This window comes from Falco rusticolus, chromosome 4, assembly GCF_015220075.1.
Source record: "Falco rusticolus isolate bFalRus1 chromosome 4, bFalRus1.pri, whole genome shotgun sequence".
NCBI classification, from domain to species: Eukaryota; Metazoa; Chordata; class Aves; order Falconiformes; family Falconidae; genus Falco; species Falco rusticolus.
In genome coordinates, this window is record NC_051190.1 from 12,196,320 (window position 1) to 12,219,565 (window position 23,246).

Genomic DNA, 23,246 nt, shown 5'->3' on the forward strand with positions numbered 1-23,246 from the left:
CAGTTTCAGAGAGCCACAATTCTGTACAGCAGCAAAAGAGCTACAGACCATATGGATGCACTACTGGGATGCCACCCTTGTTCTGCAGATCAGATGTTGAAGACAGTGTGGTGATAAGACAGAAGGCATTGCTCCAGTAGAAAGCAGTAATCAGGGACATTGAAAATGGTAAACCTGAGTAGCTATAAGCAGACAGCAGATGGAGGTGGGAGAAAAGGAAATAATCAAATTCTGCATTAAGACAGAGACAGCTTAGATGACTGCTTTCATTTGCATTTATTGTGTAAAATGAATTTGCTAGTTTTACTCTTGATATGGATTTCCTGAGATGACAAAGTAAAAAAACCCACAAAAAACAACAACACCCCCCCAGGCTCAGCAGCAGTGGAGAACAAAGCCATCATTCAAAAGGCAAAGTGCAAGTTCTTCTCTCAAGATGAACAAAGCTGGATGGTTATGTGGTTGCCTTCAGCTCTAAAATGCTGCTGCACAGCAGAACTTGATGCTATTCTCTTTTGCCCAGTGTGGCTCTTTGGGATAGGACATGATGCTGCCATGGAAAAACTCACCTTGACAGAAGAGTCTGACAGCTGTTCACAGACCACTCATGTGGAGCTTAAACCTTTTCCCAGACTGAAGTTAATGTCCCCAGCGCCCACATTCGACTTCTTCCTTGCAGAGTTCTGCCTCATCTGCTTGGCTGCTTTACATCCAACTTGAACCTAAAACTTTAACCAGCAGTCAAGAGGGAGAGAAGAGCTGTGTGGGGTTTAGCATTTCCAGTGCAATCTATTTGAAAAATGTCTATTACTAAAAGGTGTAAAGCCTTTAGCAGTCAAGAGTAGAATGACTTTGTGTAAATAACAAATTATACCAGTCCATATTGATTTATTTTTGTCTGAGCAATTCCCAGATCAAATGTGCTCTTTCTACAAGTCAAAAGGTAATATTTCTAACTGCAGTCACTCCAAACTCTGAAAAGCTAAAACTCAAGTTTTTCTTTCTCTGCTCCATCATTGCTGTAAATAAAAACCTTACAGTGAGGACACACTTTACCGTTTTCTTGCTGATCCATAAAGCTTACTTTTTAAATAAGGAAAAAGCTTCCCAGCTCCATAAACTAGGCACGGCTATGAAGAGCAACTGCACATTAAAGACATAGCTGTGTGCAGCTTTTATCCTCCCAAGCATCCCGAGTGCTCTGATGTATCATACCCCCTGCTCCCACTGTCTGACCTACAGGCTCAGCTTCCCGGGGACAGGAGTGCATCGAGTCTGCACTTTTCTCACCAGGTTCACTCTGCTTGAATCAGACAGTACCAGGTTTGTTCGTACAACATTGACAAGAAATGCAGTGCACAGCAGAGCAAGAGATGAAAAGACCCAAGCCCTTGGGATCAGGTGAGCCCACTGTCAAATTGGTACCCCCGTTCTTTATGGACTGTCAGGAGTTTAGATTTGACTCCCCCTCCTCCTCCTCCTCGAGGTCCGCCAGGGAGATCCTGCTTCTGCCAAGTGATCAGCTATGTTGCTTGTTTGAGATGTGTGGGCAAAGCTGACAGCAGCGATGCCTTAGCTCTGTGCAGCGGTGCCGGCTGAAAGGAGACCTGGAGTGGGCCCCACGACAAACTTGCCGCAGTGTTGCCTCAAGTCACATCGCGCAGCCAAGACGATGGATATTAGGAAATGAATGAATTTAACATTTATTCATGAGTGCACTCTGGGAGGATTCTTAACATCTTTTTCACTAGCAACAACAACTAAATTGGCATTTTGAAATACGAAAAGAAATCAAATACCAAAAGGACATCCTATTGAGAGAGAGGAAATCAAGTTGATTTGACTCCAGAAATAAAAATTAAATACTTTGAATATTCCTCTCTGTACAGCTGATGGAACGTGTTTTTTTTATTTTTCCAAACAAAAGCTACATTTCAATTTTCTTTTTTTTTAAAGGTATTAATTCAATATCTTGGTCACAAAGGTGGAGTGAATGGTGCTGACTTCAATTCTTAGACTTCCCTGAGGAAACAAACTTATCAACAAGGAGGTGATGGTGACCAGAGCTGGACTAACAAAGCTCTAATAAGGTACAACACGTTGTCTGAACCTACATCAAAGCCTAGGCCACATTTTGTCTCTGACCTTAGCCTCCAGCCCCTGCACCAAAGCAGCAGCACAGAGCTCCGTGGTTCCTGGGCTGCCATCAACAGCAGGGTTATGGATCAACCTCAAATGTCCAGACCCCAGAGTAAAGTCATCTTGAAACCCTCCAATGGGAAAGAAACTCATTTTGAGCAATTCCTTTGTAAGAAGTACAGCTTAACAGCACTGTGGGCTTTTTTGGTGTGTGGCACAAGCCTTTCTGTCCCCCCAGGGTTCCTTCCAGTCTTTTCCAGATCTCCCAGCCTTTCTGTACCTGCTGTTCTCCTTTGAACTCCTTCCTTCCCAGCAGGAACTAGCAGGGCTTGCATCCCTTTATTCTTGTCAGTATGAGAGATGTCGTAGATACCAGGTTAGATCTGAATACAGACATCCCACATTTGCAGGAAAAAGGGTGCTGCGTGGTTATTTCCCCTGTCTCCGTTAAGTATGTTGTGCCCTTCGTATTCAAACAGAGCACTTGATCTTCCTTAGACGATTTATCTCTCTCATTCTTTTCTCTTATAGTCTCCCACAGCAAGGTCCCGAAAGTTATCTAATAACATGGATGTTATGACATCCTCCCACAATAACTCTAAATATCATACAGGAAACATCACCTAATAAATGATATAATTACTGCAAAGATGAAAACCAGCACTCCTGAAAACACACGAGTTGCTTTTCATCTTGTCGAACAAATTATTTCCATTTTTTTTCCTTTAGTGCTCTGTTTTGTCTTGCTTTGCTTTTCAAGCTCTTATTGTGCCTCATTGCTTGTGATCACGTAAGAAATGTATATCTCCAGGCACAGAAATATAAAGCGCAGTCGTTGTGAGCTGCCACGGGAATGCAGGTCCACCCAGATAATTTTTTCCCGTTTTACTGGGTGGAGTGGGTCTGCAGATCCACTCATATACACACCCTTTCTTTTTTGGTACTGTTAATTATTTTAAGCTACTCTTCAGGTTGGTAGCATAGCTTATTACTGTGGAAAATGGGCAGTTTCCTTCTGTGGTGACTAGTAAGTTATGAAAAGCTTTTTAGCTTGATTTATTCTGACTTGTGCCATGTCTTGCTGATTTATCTATTATGCTCTAAAATAAGGCCAATTAAACCCAGCAGTTAAACCAGACAGAGAGAAGGGCATGCGTTTCCCTACCCAAAAGGTATTTTTGAAACAAAAATACATGCTTTAAACCAGTAAATGGTATCTTTTGCTTTGAACTCAGGGCAGCACCATACAATTATCATTGACTCTGTTGTCATGGGCACATCACATTATCACTCCGCTTTGCAGTGAAATACAAAGGAGAAGGCTGCTCTGTCAAGTGCTCGAGGACGGGATTGCTGAACGCTGTATTTTAATAATCTGCCTTGTTCACATGAGCTGAGCCAGACACAGCCAAAGCAGAGAACAGTCGTTGGCCAACCAAAACACAGCTGTTGTAGCTCATTTTGAAGTCTTCCAGCCTTTCTGCTGTCCCTTTTCAGAGATTAAGCTTAATCTCCTGTATGCGAGGCTTATGTCACCTTATTCAGGAACAGTTTCACTGACAGCCTTGGAGTTTTTTTCTCTTTGCCTCATCCTTTGTGGTTTTGGCAGGGAAATAGCTTTAATAGAAACATACCCAGGCAAAAAGCAAAACTGTGTAAAGCCCGTGTGGTTCTGCCTGGCCAGGCCACAGCCCTGCAAGCGGCCAGGGGAATCACAAACTTTTTGAGAAAAGTGCAAGCTGATATTTCAGTATGCTGTCAAAACCGGGTAAAGCCGACCATTTCATGTGGTTTGAGCCAACGGGCACACACACAAAACAGAAGCTGTGTTTTAATCCGAGTTTTATATCCTCTTTTTTTTTTTTCCCTAACTTTCTGTGAAACCCAAGTGGAATTAAACTGTGGGAGAGGAGGCAGTTGTCTAATCCGTATGGATCAAAATTTCATAAAATACTAAGTGAGCTACAGCAAAACGAAGCAGCTGAGTCTCACCAGCCTGCCTGCCTCTTCCCGTGGCCTCATCTGCATTGTGCAGAAGCCAAATCAGAGTTATAAGTAACTCTGCGGCCAAGAAACTCATCGTGTTGGTTTATCCAGAAGGGCTTCTGTACCAAAGATAGCCTCTGGCATGTGGGTTACATTTCAGGTCTGCTTTTGGAAGAGACCTGTTCCAAGAGAAGCTGTCTGTCTGCCTTCAGGTCTGTGATTATTGTAAAAGCCTGGATCTGAGCTTTTTTTTCCTGCCTGCGTGTCACAGCACTTTTCTAATGACCACTGGTTGCTGCCTCAGTTGAACAAGTTTCCCAGACTAACCAGGAAAAAGAAAAACCCTCCACCCTTGGTTCTTTTTCATTTTATAATTATCTGCTGTTTCTCTAGAGTTGCTCTTTTATCGTTATGTTTTTGCTCTTGCCTGGATGCACCCAGTGCCTTGCAATTAAAACAAAGCAGCTCTATATAGTTCACAATGTAAGATCACACGCTGCAACCCTTGCTCATTAGAGCCATCCCACCAGGGCAAATAAGGGTGTTTAACATCAGGTTTGCTTGCTTGGTGAAGTTTAGTAGGTTCTGACCTTAAGTTACACGTTTTAAAACATCAGCAAAATGTTCTCTGACTCACTGTTAATAGTATAATTGCTAATGGGATGATTCTCTAAAAAAGAGATCCAAATATGTTTATATAACAGTCAGAAAACCTTCATTCCCAAGGGGAACAAACAGTTGTACTTTCAACATCACTTGTGTTTTGGCCTGAAGGTGTCCTACCTGCTGTGCCAAGAAGTAATAATTAAAGGGACATGGTCGAAATAAAACTAATTTTTTTTTAATTCCTTACCTGTGCTACTTGGCAATGCACTGGGGTATTTAGAGTGAAGAGGGTTTTATTAAAATAGGTTTGTTTTGCACCACTTAGGTTCTTTGTTCTTTCTGCAGTGCACGGTTTTAAGTATAAAATCTGTTTTTTCTGGGTTCGCCTCTAGTTTGTGTTCGATCACTCAAGTGTTTCTGTGCTGTATGTGTTCTGAATTTAAAAGACATCTGCTTCACTTCAGCTGTATCCCCCACTGTCAGTCTTCGCTTCCTCCTGTTAGATGCATGCTAAAATATTGCTGGCATGAATATGCAAGGCAAGTCAACGCAAAGCCAGCACCACAGATAACTGCTGATCCTTTTAAAGTGTCCAAACCTCTCATGAGATTTGACTGCTCTCTTTGCAAGCAACAAGAGCAAGCATCTGCAATTACTTTATGAAAACAACCACTGGTGAGAATTACAAATCAATACATGCAATGTGCTCAATATATTTTTATTTTAATGAAGCCCCGCTTCACAAAGCATTTGGAGTTTCTCAGCAGCCTTGTTAGATCCCTGGCATCAAGGCACGGTGGCAAAGGAGCAAGCCACCTCCTCCACAGCTGGGATCACGTGGCAGATCCTTCAAGTGACCCTGCAAATTTTGCCAGCTTACTTTTTGGTGTTTTCCCTGAATGGATGCTGTTGCAAGTAATTCAATAAAAATCACAACTCACGTGGTAGCCAAGGATTTGCGAGCAACATTGCAAGACATCTGCGGTTAAATTAAAAGGGGAAAAAACCTGATAAAAATGCATCGTGCTGAGTCCACAGGCAGGCGTGACCCTCTTGCCAGTATCCGCTGGGGCCAGCCAGGGGCCGAGCTGTGTTAGCCTGCAGGCTGTGCCCAGCAGACATGCCCCGTCCAGATGTTGGCACCCTTCCACGCCGATGGAAGGATGGGGAGGATGGGAGGTGACTCCCAGCCCTGCGTTTGTGTGCGGAGGGCTCCAACCCGCGGCGCCGGGCTCAGCGCCACGCTCACGCAGCCCAGCGGCTTCTGGCCTGGAGCCGGCTTGCATCTGGCCAGCTAAAAATTTAGCCGGAGGAATTTATATCCATCTGCACCCAGGGCCCGTTACTGTTCAGGGTGCAGTTTGAGGTTAAAGCTAAAACAACCCTTTTTCTAGGAACAGTGCCCTCGGCGAGGCCTGTCTGATCCAGAAGATTTGATGTTCTCAAGAAAAAAAAAAACCAACCTTCTTTACTTCAAAGCCATGCCTTTCCCTCCCTTATAGGGGTTATAACAAAAAGGTCTTGTGATCTTACATGGTCAATCACAGCCTGAAGGCTGTGCAATCGCCTGCTCTGTCAGTGAACTCCTTGTAACAAGTCTAGAGAGGGGACAAAACAGCCAAAAAGCAAAATGCCAGCAGAAAGTGTAAGGCCAGCTTGAGCAACAGATATACTTGGGAAAACCACAGCCTGCTCGTAACAATTGCTCAAGCTGAAATGGAGGATCTGTGCACCCAGTCGGTGCCTGCCAGGGAGCCATCCGCTTCCCTGCAGCGGCAGCAGGACAGCCCAACCCAGGACACCACACGCTTCCTAAGATTCAAAAGAGCGTTGTGAAATAAATACCAGAAATATTTAGGTTGGGTAAATGTTCAGTCGGGTCAAAAGCCAACAGAAAGCACTCTGCAAGAGCCAGGCCAGTCCACTCGGCGTGGCTGGCAGTCAGCAGGCTTTGCAATCGGCAGACTAATGACCTCCAGAGAAGCATCCCCCCACTGACGATTTGCTTGTGACTGGTTTCAGCCATGCATCCTTGGATGCGGCTCCTCAGAGCTTGCTGTGATCGACGGGCCAGCACGTGTTATGCAGGACATTCAGGGGAATTCATGGTGGCAGCGGTGCTGCCGAGGGGATGGCTGGGAGAGGCTCCCGGCGCTGCGGGGGATAAACGCTCTTTCTCCCAAGGGCAGGGTGCTTTGCTGTAGCTGTGTTGCTCCTCTTTGGATTTGTTTTTGGGTGTATTATTATTATTATTATTATTATTAAAGCTCTTTCAGCCTTGGTTTGTAATTCTTCAGGATAAGTTTGCTGTTTTTTTGTTCTAGGGCTCGGTAATTGCTTGGCTTCTTTCCAGTTGGTGCTCCCCATGCACAAAGAGGGAAGTGTGCTCTTCTGTATTAAGGCTTTTGTATGTATTCCTTCCCTTAAATGAAATGAAGTGGGGGTTTGTCTGCACTGCGTTTTGGAGGGGAGAGGGGGAGCCTACAATGCCCGCAAAGTTCAAGGGTGAATTTAGACAGAATTACAGGCACACGCAGGGCATGTTTTTGGGCGTAGGCAGCACCTTTGTGGATCTAAGCAGACTCGGCAGCTTAGTGTGGCATCGGTACAGCTGCTGGGGGCTCGGTCCCTCTGGATGCATGCAGGCGCTCGGCAGAGAGGCTCCCGCTGTTCATGGGCAGCTGGGGGGACCGGAGAGCACACTGTGCTCTTGGCTGCTCTTTAAAGAGCAGCATAACCTCTCCGCAGATAGAGGTTGTCTTTGTACCAGAAATGACATTATTTCCTATGTCAGTCAGCAGCATCCTGAGCAGGTTTGGGCATAAACACCCTGGTACACCAGCCTGAGCTTGATCTGGAATTGGCCTCCTGCTGCAGTGGGCATTGGGAAAGCACGGCTTTCAGGGTGACTGTTCCCAGTGTGGGGAACAAGTTCAGTGCATCTCTGCAAAATTCTCCTGCTCTCGTGGTGAAGGTGTGCTCCCTGGGAAGAGTGCCTCATTTTTCCTGAAATTCAGCCAGTTTCTCTGCAACTTTTCATTTGTAATGTCCAAATGCATATCCAGGCAGGCTGGCCTATGTGCTACCACAGAGAACAAAACCATTGTGAGAACTTGTTTGTATTGAACTGTACGTGCGCACAAGGGAGAACCTGCTAAAATTATAAAACCCGAGGCTACATACTCATGCTCGTATTTTGTTGCACCAACAACAATATTTCCTGGGGCAAGTTGAAGCAAAGTGACAGGTTTGCCCTTTACTCTGGAAGTGAACTTAAGGTGAACTTACGCTCTGAGATATGTAGGTAAAAGAACTTGAATGGAACAAAAAAAATTGGATTAGTAGTTAAAGGTATCTTGCAGGAGATAAGCTGGCAGGAGGCTAGCTGATTTAACATTAACATCCAGAAAGCGTAAGAGGCTGTAAGTTAACCATGAAAGATCATTAACTTCCACCTCCTTTCAACCTATGGAAAATTATTTTCCTTTCATTCTTCTGTTTTCTGCCCCCTTTGAATGTAATCAAATGTAACTTAGCTTTCCAATTCCGTGAAACCTTTTAATCCTCCCTGTGTATGAAGCACTTCATACCACAGTGCGGTGCTTCCTAGTAAATTAAATTAACTCTTCTGTATACTCCTGAAGAGAGACCCTCAGTAAATAAAATAAAACTGCAAATAAAAAGAATTTAGCAGAAGGCTGAATGTTTCCCGTTCCCCTCAGAGACATGGAGATCAGCGTTACCTTCACATGCCCGTGTACTTGTGTAGGCTCAGCCAGATGCCTGACTCCTCTGCAGCTCTCTTTCTCTCCTTTCCCTTCAGAGCAAAACCTGCTGTCTTCTGAAAACACCCCAGAGATGGCAGCTGCAGCCTGCCTGGCTGCCCCAGGCAGTCCTCATCCCTTCCCACCCACGTGCTGTACTGCAGGAGGACTCCTCACCCTCTCCAGGCTCTTTTGCAGGTCAGTAAAACAGCCAGAAAACCCCTCCAGGTCCATGGTACTCACACGGGATGGGAGTTCAGTACAAGCCAAGAGCAGGCTGCTTTTGACGGCAGCATGCAAGCTGGCAGCACGGGGGTTTCCCCATGGGTTTCATTTTGGAGGGATCTTCTCACAACATGAGGTGCCTTTTGGAGCCTGTGTTTGAAACCATTTGTCTTCCTGCACATGTGGCCCCTGCTGCCCTAACACTGCCAACACCGGCACCCTCAAAGAAGTGTCTGCTCATCCTCAGAGACTGATGTTCAGCACTGAGCATGCGGCTGCACTGCACCACTTGGCCTTCCAGGGAGGGGGGAGAGAGACTAGGGAGACAGTAGTTTGCTAATAAACCTGGATGTCCCACGGAGAAGGTTCTCTAGATGGGGATTAGAAGGGAGCACAAATTAACTTTTTGGTGTAAACTGCTAGAAATCAAGTTACCTCGATCCTCTGTGTTTGCTCTGCCACTGACTCATTCTTCCATCACGGGCAAGTCACTTGACATTGATGCAAGGAGTAGTGAGAACATGCCTCCAGGAGAAAAGTCTATCATGCCTTTCTAGTAACGACTCTGTTTACTCTCTACTTTGCCCATATTCAGTTGTTGTGGGGTTACGGCTTTCATGTCTGGAAGATGCGAGTGTGGATTAGAAGTCCACGTTACAGGAGCCAAACGTGCAACAGAGGGTTTCAAATGGTAGTGAATGTGCCATTGGTTAAAGAGTGAGTTAAATGGAAAGGAACCTGTCACAGAGCTCCATGTTCTCACCTCATCAGCACACAGAAGTGTTTACGGGGCTCCTACAAAGCTTTCAAGATCCATTGTACGCTTGACTGCGTACCTTTTGCCATAAAGGGCCATAAATACATAGTGTTCCCCATGGCATTAACTTGTCTGGCAACGTGGCCTCTTCTGAATCAAATATTTTTATAGTAGCATCAGTAAAACCCCTTTGGAACTTGCCATGAAGCACTGAATACCCCTTTCCAAAGCAGAATTGGAAAGAAAAAAATTCCAAAGCAGAGGGGAAACTGCTGATACTGCTGGGCCAGTGGGTTTTCCTCCTGGCTGTGCTGGCTTTGGGAAGTTCTGCTGAGCGCGTGAGCAGAGCTCTGCATTCACAGCTGCTTCCCCCGTGGTTCTGCCTAGGACTCGTGCAGTGTGGCAGACTGGGAACAGAGCCTGTGGGGGAGCGTGGCTTTGGGGCACTGCTCTTACTTTGACGGGATGTTTGGGGGAACTCTCTTTTGCACATTTTTTTGGTGTGCTTCAATACAAGTCTGATCCCGAAGGGTATCGCCCTGCAAACATCCATCGCGGTGACTCTTCAGGGTTCTTCATGTTTGAAGTTACTTTGAAAATTCACCTGTCTTGCTTAGGTAATAGCTATAATACTCGCCTAGAATGTGGTTCAAGAATTTAAATTCAAAACTCAGGATGCTGTCAGTATACTAATCTCTTTTTAGGCACCTGTCAGCCCAACTTGTAGGCTGGTACACCCACTGTGTGCTCCTTCTGTGCACCGCTGCTTTCCACCATCTTCTCTAACCTTAGTCCCCTACACAGTTCTGCCTACATCTTTACACAAACTCTACCCACGCCTTCATCCTCAAGTTGCTAATGCAGAGAAGCCACCAGCACCTGTCTACTGACCCAGCGGTGTTCTCTGATGTTTCCACTCCCGGCCTCTGTGTTGGAATGGGTAATAAAAATGCTGTTAGTTTCATCTTTATTAGGCTTTTCAAAAGGCTTGGAAAATGAGATGCTCTCTATCTGAGGGAGTCTCAAAATTCATAGGCTCAGTTAACCACATGGATTAGAAACCACCTGGAGGGCTTTTTTTTTGATCTGTGAAAATCTGAATTCAGCAACTGGTGTTCCCTATGCAAGAGAGGGTGAAATTACCACCTCTGGACTCCAAGGAAAAAGCTGCTTTCCCTGACTTCCTTACAATGCTTTAGGTGTTAGCATCAGCCTTCATTTCTGTCTCGGTCATTGCAATACTAGATTTTGTGCATATGGCAAGTGAAGCAGGTACACCACCTATTGTTAAAATAGACCAGCTCTTCCAGCAACAATAATTAATTTCAGCTGCTTATAGTTTTGCCAGACTGCAACTATTTAGGTTGAAACCTCCCAACCAGAGAGTGTCTGCTTCATACTGATTAATTTGCTTTACATTTCAGAAAAAATGTTTCAGCTGTTCCTTAACCATGATTAAGGAGCTGTATTATTGAATGTTTTTCTTACTGCTTAGTGGGTTGTGGTGGAGGTTTTTCTCCCTTTTGTAAAAGAAATTCTGTCACCCACATGTGTTGGACTCTAAGGTTGTCGTGACTTGGATGTGCTTTCTGGTGCCAGACAGGGCTGTCCTGAGAGCCTGCATGAAACAAATGGTAAAATCACAGCCCATTTTGTTGCCTCCTGTTACAGTCTGTCTCCTGGCTAACTTTCTTGCACTGCTCCTGTCCTCTCTCCCACCATCCAAGGCAAGTAGCTCGCTGCTGTCCCCTCTCTTCAGCAAATCCACTTGGGGTCTCATCTCCCCTTCTGCTCTGTGTGGCAGGGCTGAACTCCTGCAAATCTGCCCTTGGCCCCTGAACTGGGGGGTGGTGACAGGAGAGCATCTCATGGGGTCAGACCTCCCTGAAGTCTGCAAATGGGCTGATTTTAGTTGATTGTATAAGCCTGGACAATCACATTCTGAACATCTCCCAGTTGTTACAACCCCTCTGGAGTCAGCCACCAAAGCTGGGAGATGTCATTGGCTTTCCCACTTTTTCAAAATCTTCCCTGGCTGCCAGGTTCATTCTTGTCTCAAAGTATCGTTCTGGCCCCTGCCTCTGCCTGGGGCCCCCCCTGGGAACTGGGGTAATTCAGATGCTGATCTGGTACCAAGTCCTGTGCAGTCAGAAATGGCACCTTCTGCATCCGGGGAGAGTTTGGACACTGATCTCCTGGAAAATCCTTGCGCTAAGTGGGTTTCTTCAGACTGATGATTGATCTTGCAGACACTATTCTTGAGGGCAGGCAGGTGGGTGGAAGGGCTTTTTGGCCTAGGAGAAAAACAGATCTCTGAAACTAGTTAAGGAAAGATCTCCTCCTGCACCCCCACCCACCCCACCTCACCCTTTTTTGCACTTATTATGATTTAAAGTTGGCAAGAAAGGCTTGGTATAGGAGGACAGAGATATTCGTATCTGTCACTGCAACTAAAGGGGGCTTTCTCTGAGCGCAGCCCAGAAAGTCAGGTGCATTTGCTTTCGCTGCTGCTGGATCTTTCACCAAAGTAATGGTTTTAAAGCATTTGGTTCCCCAGCAGGATTTCCCACTCTGGTTTCCGTAAGATTAATTGTTTCAAAAGCTGGAGTGGATGGAAAGTTTTATTGGCAAAGTCCATATAGAAATAGCACTACTCTGTGCAGGAAAAGCTGATACTTTCAGCGCTGCCATGTGTTTCTGCACAGTGTAATATTTCACTCAGCTGTTACATATTCTTATTTTATTCAGCCATTATTTAGCACATTAAGGAGGAACATGAAATGGTTTCATGTTGCTATTGATTGATACCTTTTCCTCTATAGTCTTCTCATAGTAATTTTTTAAGTTGCGCTCGCATTCACAAATGTCAACGTGCTGTTGCAGATCAGACTTCTTTGAGCTGAGGACAGGTGCTTGAGATGCTGCGTGCAGAATGAGATCTTGCTTTGTGTCATTCGTTGCCATTCCCAGCCTTGGCCACAAAGGCTGGGATTTCAGATTAGGTTTCTCTCTACTGTGCACTTGTCCTGAGTGATTGCAGAATACATTTCAGAGACTTCAGCTGAGAATGGTTTTCTTTTCTTGGCTTCTGCACAGTCCAGTTAAGATTTCATTGGAAAATATTAACTAGTGAAGTATATTCCTTCTTCAGCTACAGCTGTAGCGACGACATAACTATACATTCCTGTGTAGTCAGTGGCTCACAAGATCCATGGAGCTATGCCCACTTTGTCAAGCCTTGGAAGTCTTGAGAGGAGGTCCTGGAAAGCCAGCATTAGCCTTGACTGCATGCTTGGCAGGTTTAGCACCATGAATCTCTGTTGGGCTCTGTGGGAATAGTTTGGCTGGCTACAAACGAACTACCAGAGAAAATATAGCTAGGAGAGCAGAATAAGAGAGGGCAGTAAAGCCATATATACTGCACCGCAGTGTGGATGAGAATTAACTGTCAGAATAACACAGCTTTATTACATTTTTTCTCCAATTCCTAATCTTTTCCTTGCACGGAGCCAGAGTTTATATTCTGGGCCAGCCATATTTCTAGATAATGTATAATCATCATTCCCTCTCATTGATTATCTTACTGCTCAGTTACAGCTGCTTTGCTGGGCAGCACAAAGCTTTCCCACATGGTCTGTGGGCATCATTAAAAAGTGGCATGAGCTTGGTGCTCTCAGCTTAGAGGGATTTGATCCCCCTTCAGTACAGGGCTGATGCCCAGCGGCAGCCATCCAGTGGTGCAGTTTCAGTGGTGTGGGGGGCGCGGGATGAGGAGCTTCAGCCTGCACGCCTCATGCAAGCTTGGATAAAGGCCACGCTGCAATACTGTTCTGATTTATATTTTGCTCAGAGCATGTCCTTCTCTGCCAGTCCTGCAATCTGAGCAGCAGTTTTGTACTTCCTCATCAGTTATAAGGTATTCCTAGTCTTGCTTTGATAAAAACAGGAGGCTGGGGGTGACTTTACTCCCGTCTCACGTTTGGGAGAACCCTCTGAAGGACTGGAGGACTGCAGTACCAAACTGTTGGGCAGGGGCATTTCAGGGCATAAGCCACAGAGAGGCTGACTGAAACACTTTCTCCAAGTTCCTCCACTCCGTTAGCTCCAGGATGCCAAATGGAAGTAAAACAGGGCAATCTTCAGTGTAGCTCTCATTGCTTCAGGTTTTAAACATTGCAACATACGCTTGAGCTATCTTGTACTGTGTCCAGCTGGTGTTTTCTGAACATGCTCCCATTGAAAGGGATAATAATGGTTTTTTTAGAATTCATTTTTGAAGTCTGAAAATGAATTTCTTTTTAAGACTGCCCCATTGACTAAATTGAACATCTGCACAGTAGTATATTCAGTTTCTGCTGTAACCTGCTACTGCTGCTTTTAGCTGTAGCTTTAACCGCAGAAATAACAGCCCCCAAAAAACCCACCCTACTATTTGCTTCATTTTTTTTCTAATTTTTTTTTTTCAATGACACTGGCTACACTGTTAGTTGGAAAGAAGTTTTGGGGAAGGCATATGAATGTGCTTTCTTCCTCAGCTGAGAAAAGCATTTGAATTCTTTCTGGCTTTGCTGAAATCACAGTATTGCTGAGAACATCTGTAGAAAAGAATTAGCTTTTTCTCTCCCCCACTCACTGACAGCAAACTCCAGGGAAGGTCAGGCTCATGGGTGTTTCTGTGGATTATTTTAGCTACACTGAAAAGAGTAAAGCCTGTCTCATTGTGACCAGCTGGAAATACAGCAACTGCTTAAGAAGTACAGGATTTAGCTGCCTTCAATATATAGATTTGGTGGCAGCCAGACTGTTCTTTAACATTTTCAGCAGTGCTAACATTACAAGCCAAGTGCTCTGAGACAAAGTCTGGCCATCCCCTGAGCAGTGCAGAGCACCAGTAACTGCCAACCGGATCGTCTGCACTTGTAGGTCATCCTGGTACCTCCTCCAGGGTCACCCATGGTAGGGCAACAGGCATATTCTCACTGGGCTTGCAACTAAAAGCAGTTGGAAACTAAGGCTGGGACTCACAAGTTTAAGCTTCTGGGAGCACATGATGCAGAAAGTCATGAATCACCACGCCATGGTTAACATCTGCAAGAAGAGGCTAAGGCATTACCTGCAGACCTTTGATCTAAGCTGTTTGGGCTGCAGTCTGCAGGGCTACTTAGGCTGTTCCTCCTGAATTAATTGTGGTAGTAATAAGAGCTCCAGCTGCCAGTCCAATGCCCTGTCCCTTTCTGTCTACAATGAACTGTGCAAATGCTGGACCGAAGTCCTTGTTTGAAAGATTTCTTTATAAAAGAGAGGAGTCAGCCAGCTGGGCTTTCTCTGCGGTGGCTCAGAAACTTGGAATGTGCTTTCTCCGCTCCATGCTAAGCTGATTTGGTAACTTTCCAGGACTAAACTTGTTGCAAAAGACACCTCTGGATAGAGTTTCTGCAGGAGGCAGACACCAAGCCTACTAGATATGCCTCCTAGACATTATGGGTAGGTGGCTGTCTGATTTTAGCAGTGCTGGAGTTTACTAATGCAGGCATAATTCAATTAGGGCACCCAGAGGATTGGAGAAAAGCCTTTATTATTTTTAGTCTAAATAAAAATAGTATCTCAGGCTTCCCAGAATAGTAAAAACACAGAGTGTCATGCACGATTGCGGGACAAAGTATATTTATATGCCTTTTCAGCCAGGGTTTCCATGAAATAGAAGCTGTTTAGATTGGATTTGACCAGCCGTGTCATGTCTAGGCATATGTAATTAGTTCTCTATGCTTAAAATTGCAGTAACAAACCTGGATTTGACTCTGTGGCAGTACATGCAGGGTACAGCCTCACAAATGGTATTTAGATGATGATGATGATGATTTTAATTGTACCCCTCTCAGTAAACAAGGAACTGCGGTTTTAGTCATGAGGGAACGTTTCAGGGTATGAAAGGGATTTAGGAACCTAAAGACTCATCTAAACACGGTCAGTGAGTGTGGTACCTAAGTCACACAGGTTTCTTTGAAAACATCACTCCATACTGTTGCCTTCTTTCACTGTCCTCTTCCTCCAGGGTCAGACTGCCTCACGTGGGGAGTTTCAGCAATGTCAGTATTTCTGGATGGTCTGGTGATGCTGTCAGGATATGGGGTGCTGAGGGGAGAAGCGACAGACCTGCCCAAGCTTCCCTCATGCAAGAGGGACAAGAACATATGGAACTTCTGTCCCTGCCTGTAACACACGGTTTTAAGGAGAAAGGAAAGTTTCTCAGCGTGTCCATTCTGTGGTCAAGGAGACTTTTATAGCATTGCTCTGACCACTGACTGCAATTTATGTTGTTATTTACAGCGTGGGGTTTTTCCCTTCCCTTTGTATTTTAGAGCCACTGCAGATGGATGTGTGCATAATAGCCGCAAAGTTAACGCTGCAGGGAAGAGAGCTCTCTCCAGCAGGCAATGTCCCGCCACACTGAGAAGCTGCTTCGTTGGCAGTGATCACTTTTTGCCGCAGTACACCCCCTCATTCTGCTCTTGGGGACAAACCTGCCTTTGCTCAGACCTAGGGAGTTGGAGAATTAAATACCCCAGATCACAACCTTGTGCTCATTGCTGCTGTGCTAAGAAAGGGGTCTTCCCAGACAAGGTACTTGCACTAGGGTCTCTCTCTCGTGCTGTGTCTTGGCTGCTGGCTGGTTGGATATAGAAGATCGTAAGACCAGATCATTTGGTCTTGGGGTTCTGGTCATGAATCAGTCAATGTAAATAGATCAGAGTCCAGGGAACGGGACTTTTCACAGAAATTTTTGAGCAGACTTTGCTACCTGCTCTGCTCCTAAGATACCAGGTTTCTCTGTGCTATTGAAACATGCTTCCAAGCAAACAAAGCCCAGCTTAGAATAATCTGTTTTATTCCTTTTGTGAAGGTATAAAAGCATGCTGTTAACAAATTTCTTTCTATCAAATGTATGTACAGACTTCCTGGACGTGGTCTCTCGGCTGGGATAAAAATGAATACAGTCTCTGAGCAAATGCTTACAGCAGCCAAAGATCTGGCCTTTTCATTACAGGCTTCAAACTAACAATTCTGGGCTTGCAAATACATCAGCAAAGGCACTGTGCAGCAAAGGCACTGTGCCTGCGTGGGCAAACACTCCCTCCCTCTTAGTTATCACCAGTTTCAGCCAAATGGTTTAAAGAGCACAGTGCTCAAATCACCCTGAGATGTGGAGAGATCTCCTGATGGAATCTCCAAGTCCCTGTTTGCCCATTTTGGAATCTTTCGAATGCAAACTGTGCCTGGCTCCAAAGAGAGACTTTCTTGTTCTGACACCTTGGAACTGTGGTAGCAAGGTCAGCACATGGTGCAGGTCTTGTGCCCATCTCACCTGCCACTGCTGAGGAGGTCCAATCGGACCTGAATCAGAAAGGAGCTTAGTTCAAGGACTGCAAGCACTGGACTCTCAAACACCCAGCAAGGTCATAATAAATTCCTGTGAGGTTTGGTGTTACCCAGTAAAGCAGACTCCCCACTGTGTTCCCCCCCAGTTGTAGACGGTAGGAAATGAAAATGCAGGATAGTTTCTCCTGTTCTGGAAGAGCTTCAGGGGAGCAGGTGACAAAACTCCACTCATACTTTGCAAAATATTTAGGAGTTAGCCACTACACCAAACAAACCTCTTCCCTTCCTTAGCCTTTGCCCAAGGGAAACCCAAGGGATTTCTGTCTGGGAAAAGGCTTTGGTGGGGACCGAGGCAGGACCCCCACCCCACCGTCCCCCCAGGGAGAGGAGGGCTGTCACAAGCCTCTACCATCCTCCACTCCAAATGCAAACGGTGCTCCTGATAGCATGCCTGCAAAACAGGTGTCTCTGCATCAGCGTGCATGAAAACCGCTCTTACCACCACCACGCAACGTGTGTACAGTGAGGGTTTGTTTCATGGAGGGGTTCAAAACAAACTTTGGATAGTTGTTAGTCAGCTCATGGCGCACAGCTGGAATATGTCTGATGTTACGCTTCTGAGCGCAGTGAAAGGGGGCTCAGGTGGCTTTTGCTGGTTTTAGAAGACGTTCATCAGCATAACAAAAGCTGGCAGCTCCTCTACTGCTGGTTACTTGCCTTCCCTACCATTGGTATCTTGTTTGTGATGCTATGATACTCGAAACAGAGAGATTCGTGTGCATGCTCTATTTTCCTAAAAGCTAACAGCATCTCCCAGAAGCAGGCTGCCTGCCTGTCTGTTGTTTACGTGGGTGCTCTCCAGCGTTGGGGCTACAAGACTGCCCGGTGAAAACATGCCAGCACGCATGTGGCATCTCTATGCACCAGCCTGAGCCCAGCTGTTTCTACCAGGGGAAGCACCATGTCCCCAGAGAGGGCTGTCCCACTCCTGGCATGGATCTGGCCATCATGAGAAGGGCCTGTTTTCTTTGGGGAAGACTGGCCATGACTTGTTTTTAATTCCAAACTCAGGCGGCAGGGCAGTGCTCGTAATCCCCCGGGGACTTAAATATTGCTGTGCTGCACTGTAAGGTGATGCAGCAAGCCGTAGGATGCAGTCAGACTTTCCCATCTGTTCCAAAAATTAGAGGCTTGGGCCCCTGAGAACTCATCCTGCCCTGAGGGATTTGGGTATATAACTGCAGGAGTATTTGTATTTTTTTTCCTCACAACAGGATTTGCAGTACAAGGTAAGAACAAGATAGGAGGTACTTTTACTAAATAGTGAGTACTCAGTGGCCACTAATCCTAAGAAACGTGCAAGAGAAGGTAATTTGGGTCCTGTGAAAAGTCTGGCAATGTACCTGCTCTGAGTTAGGTGTTCATGAGCCAGGTATAACCCTATAGGTCCTGTTTTAGGAGTTTTTACCCTTCCCTTCAGAACCCTCACGATGTTGCAGCCACAGTTCTTCCTTGGAGGAGGCAACATTTTAAGGAATGAGAGGGAGAAATTCCTACCTCCAGAGAGGAACGTGAAACACATGTTTTTCTTTAAGACCTATTTGTGCCTGAAATGCTCAGAGTCCTCTTTCCTGGCTACCATAATCAGACTGTAAAAAAGAGCACCGAGTATATGTGTCCCTGCTCTGTACAAAGCCTTGCTCACAGGAGATCTATGTGACACAGAAAAAAAAAATTACTTCTCTCCATCTCCTCCCTGTGAGTTGTGTTTCCTTCCAATGCAGCAGAAGCTGTGCTTTGAGGAGTCTGCTGTGCACTGGTGTGTGATGGGCAGGACAGTAGCGGTAGCTTGTTCCAGGGCTTTCCAGGGTTCCCTTGAGCAGAAAGGTCATTAGCTGGCTCCGACCTCAGCCATGCAGCAACACCACAGCACACCCTTCTCTTTGCATTACCCAGCACATAGCTGTTACTGGGATGGCAGATAGAGCTGACCAGTTGCAGGCAGTGCTTTGGACAGCAAGGAGAAAGGCTGTGGCTTTCTGCTGTCAATGTGCAAGAAACAGGAGAGCACAATAAACAAACACCAACTGTAGGAGTGAGTCTTGCACTCCTAGTGGGAGGCTTGACAGGTTTGCTGCTCTTGCTGTTGGAAGTAACTGCGGTTCCCAATGCTCTGCTAAGATCAAGGGCAATTGGCTTCCAGTGTGTATCCATAAATCATATCCCTTCCTCATGCGAGCCTCTAACTCAGACATCAGCAGAGAACAACCTCCCAGCTGGTAACAGTATATAAATTAAATATAAATGCCTGGTATAAAAGGCAAACATGGTCCCTGGTTGCCACCACTGAACAAAATGGGTGATGGGAGTTTCCACCATACCAACGGCATTTCCAGTAGATGCAAGCATTGCAGGCAGAGAGTAGTCCTCAGAGCCTGTAATTTCATTTGTTCCCATCACCACTGGTGCTTTTAAAAGAAAAGAGCTGCTTTTTTTTTTTTTTTTTTTCTTTTTAATTGTGACAGCAGGAAAGTTAAAGGAAAGATCTCTTGAAATCTATTTTGACAGAGGCCAGCATTTGATGATGAAAAGGGAGAGCCCAGTTTTTAGTTTCTTGGTCTCTAAGGAGATTTCCCAGGAGATCAGAAGATAATGGCAACAGGATCTCTGGGAAGTGATTAGCGTTTTATCTGGGAACAGAAAGGTTGGCAAGCTATGGAATTAGCCAGGTTACAATATTAACTACTCAGGACTAGATGCTATGTGCACTGTCCTAACCCTTAGTACTTTTGTTCCTGGCAAGGCATACGAACCTGCTTAACTTTAGGCAACAGAAGCCGTCATACCCAACAAATCACTGGGATTCCCCAGGGTCTGAAGGGTCTTTGGGATCGGCTGTTTAGTCCCTGCCCTGTCCCCCTGAGGCCAAGGAGATTTCTCAAGGTATCAGTGCCACTTTGTATGAACAACTGGCAAAATCTGGCCATAGATTTAAAAGATCCATCAAGTGTCTTGTTTTATTATATGTACTTTTCGCCCTCCAGTTGTCTCTCCAGAGGTATTTAATGTAAATTCTACCTTTTACCCAACCTGTTTCTCTTATATACTAAGCCTGCAAATATTTACTCCAGCACTTAATGGTGAAAAGTCCACCCCAGCATGATTCTCTGCTGCTTTGAACTACGGCAAAGAAGGGCAACAAAGCTGGGAAGGGGCTGAACACATGTCGTATGAGGAGCAGCTGAGAGAACTGGGGGAGTTCAGCCTGGAGAAAAGGAGGCTCAGGGGGGACCTTATCGCTCTCTACAACTGCCTGAAAGGAGGCTGGGGTGAGGTGGGGTCCACCTCTTTTCCCGGATAACAAGAGGAAACAGCCTCAAGTTGCACTAGGGGAGGTTTAGATTGGATATTAGGAAAAAAAAAATTTCACCGAAAGGATTGTCAAGCATCGAAACGGGCTTCCTAGGGAAGTGGCTGAGTCACCATCCTTGGAGGTATTTAAAATACTTATAGATGTGGCACTTAGGGACATGGTTAGTGGTTCGCTTGGCAGTGCGAAGTTGAAGTTGGACTCAATGATTTCAAGGTCTTTTCCAGCGTAAACAATTCTATGATTCTGTATCAGTGCAAAGTGGGCAGAAACACTAGTGTTTTGATGAAATAATATTTGAAAATTCACATTCTGCAGGCGAAAAGGACGACAGGAGATGGTGGGAAATCAATGCACTGATTGAGAAAGCAGGTATTCCAGCTTGGTGCTATTAGCAGAACTGACCTTTCCCAGTTAATACAGAAACGTGACAGAAACAGGCACCCTGCTTGTCTTTCAGGGCAAAATGTCATAGGTCCCAGTTATGAAAGGGATGGTTCAGATAAGGCAGTAGGGAAATTTTTTGAGGGTTTGCAGAACTGGAAGTGATTGCTTGCTAAGATGATAAGGTGTCCATCTCGGGGAAACTTTCAGAACAAGCTGCACACCACATCTGCTTAAGCAGGGAATGAGCTGGGGCTTTGCAAGGTCCCTCTCAGCTGGCACATTAAATTAATGCCATAAAATTTAAAATAAAGCATGGAGTATCGGGATATGCTGGGGCCCTTAGAATCCTGGAAGCAGCGTGATGCCTAAACGCAGTTCTTAGAAAACAGAGAGGAGATTACCCACGGGCATCTCTGCGAGTAGCTCCCCAGCTGCTGGTCTCCGAAGAAAGTCTGTACTGCATCAGTGTGATTCCCTAGGTATGTGCCCAAGCCCTTGCTAGCTTGGTCAAATTCCGGGGCTCTGGCAGCAAAGGCAGCGCGCACTGGTGCCTGGCCACCAGCAGATGGAGGTCTCACCAGCATCAGGCCAGGGTAAACTTCCCTGGTGGCATTCAGGTTCCAGAATTAAGTAACTGGGTGCAAAATCACAATACCCCCTAGAAAGGCTCCTTTTCAGAGTAGCTGGAAAGCCAGGACCTGGGGAGGAGTTCAACAGATTCCTCAGTTTCCAGCTGAAAGTAGCTGCTGTTTAATTTCCATTCAGCATGGTCATCAGACCAAAGCTTGGGGTTAATCTCACTCAGTGGCACCAAGGTCCTGGGAAACTGCAAGGCACTGGGAGAAACCTGCTGAGAAGACAGTAACGAGCACTACTAATGAGCAGGGAGGGAATCAAGCATGCACTGCATCAAAGGCACTGCATCTTCCTGTAGGCAAAACCCACTTGTCTTCAACTACAAGTCGGATGCAGTTCCAGGCCTCAGCAGTAACAAATAATTTTCCTCCACGCTGTGTCGTCAGCACCTTTTGACCATTACTCTTGATTATCAATATTGCCTTTACAATCATAAATAGCTCCCACCGTGGTCTGAACCCCATGCTGTGAGGCACCGCGCAGACAGGGAGCAGGGCAACTCTTCCAGCGGGAGTTCAAGAGCCCAATGTTGCCATTCTCTAGCAAATACTTCTCAATTCTTCCAATTAACCTGGCAGAGCAGCAGATTAAGAGAGCCAGGCTCAGTGCTCACCCATGGAAAACTGCTACACTCATTCCCCATGTGCTGCTGAGGGGTCATACTTTCATGTGTGCTTTGTGCCTCGGTTGTTCCCCAGTCACCCTGGGGAGGGAGAGAGGAGCTTCTCCAGTGTGGACTGAGTCTGGTGATTCCCTTCAAAATAGGCTTGAAATAAGAATTTGGGAGTCTGAGAGCTTGAGTTCAGTCCTCTGCCCTTCTAGGCTTCTGGTGTGACCCTTCTTCTCAGGTAATTGCACCAGCCACTGTCTGCCTTAGGGGCTGGGGTCGCTCTTTGTTCCCTGTGGTGAGGCTGCGGGGGAAGGGGGATGGCACAAGGGGGGTTTCTCAGATGCACAGAAATGGGCAACAGCAAAGGCCATTGCCACCAGAAAGCTCTTACCATAATGTACCTTTTCTCCCTTGCAAATGTGTTTGTCCTTCTGAAAACGGGCTTTAGCATCGGAGCTGATCGTATTTGCAGCTCAGTCCACATAGGAATCCTACGGGATTTTCATGGTGTGCTTCCCCTTCTAGCCCCCAGGATCTGAGCAGCACTTCCACCTCTGTTGGAAGACCAGCCTTGGATATCTGATGTGATCAGAGATGGCCCTGGCCCTGCCCTCCAGGTGTGCAATACAGACAGCAGGACCCAACAGGTCAGTGCCTGAGTTTCAACCAGGGCGTTTTACTGTGTTTTCTTTTAAGGGAACATCCAGCTATGGGTGAAGTTTGGTGACTTCTACTGTTTTTATTTCTCCTGCTGAACCCAGGGAAACTTTGTAGTGCGTCCCGATTATGAGGGTAATGACTGTAAGCAGATACCAAACTGTGTTCACACACTCCAGTCCCCCCTCCTCCCCTAGACTCAGGCAGCCCCTTTGCCCCTGGGGTCTCTCAGCCCAGCTTTGCATGTAAGGCAGATCCCAGCTCTTTGTACGCTCACCAAGGGGGCGAAAATTGGTGCACCACTTGCAACAGAGAGCAACCTGCATCTGCAAAGCCATTCCCAGCCAGCAGCCATCCACTCCCCGCCAGCACTACCTGTCTTGCTCCCCCATGGCAGGGGTTACAGTCCCTCCATGCACACCCGGGACTGGCACAGGGCTCAGGAGCTCAGGTTATCTTTCCAGCTGGTTACTGCAGGCACCAGTGTGTCCTTGCAAGGAGGTGTAAGTTTATTAGGGTCTCAGATGTGGTCTCATTTCTATTGCCCCTCTCTAGACCATCCAACAGGGACTCTAAAAAGCTGTGTCAGTTCATGGTCATAGCTTGACTTGGCCTGCAAGACGCTGCTCAGGTTATTTCATTCCAGCTTCCTTCACTGCAATGAATTCCTCCTCCTGGTTTACTCTGCCCTAATTGAGGGCAGAACGAAGCCTGGCATGTGCACACAGCCAG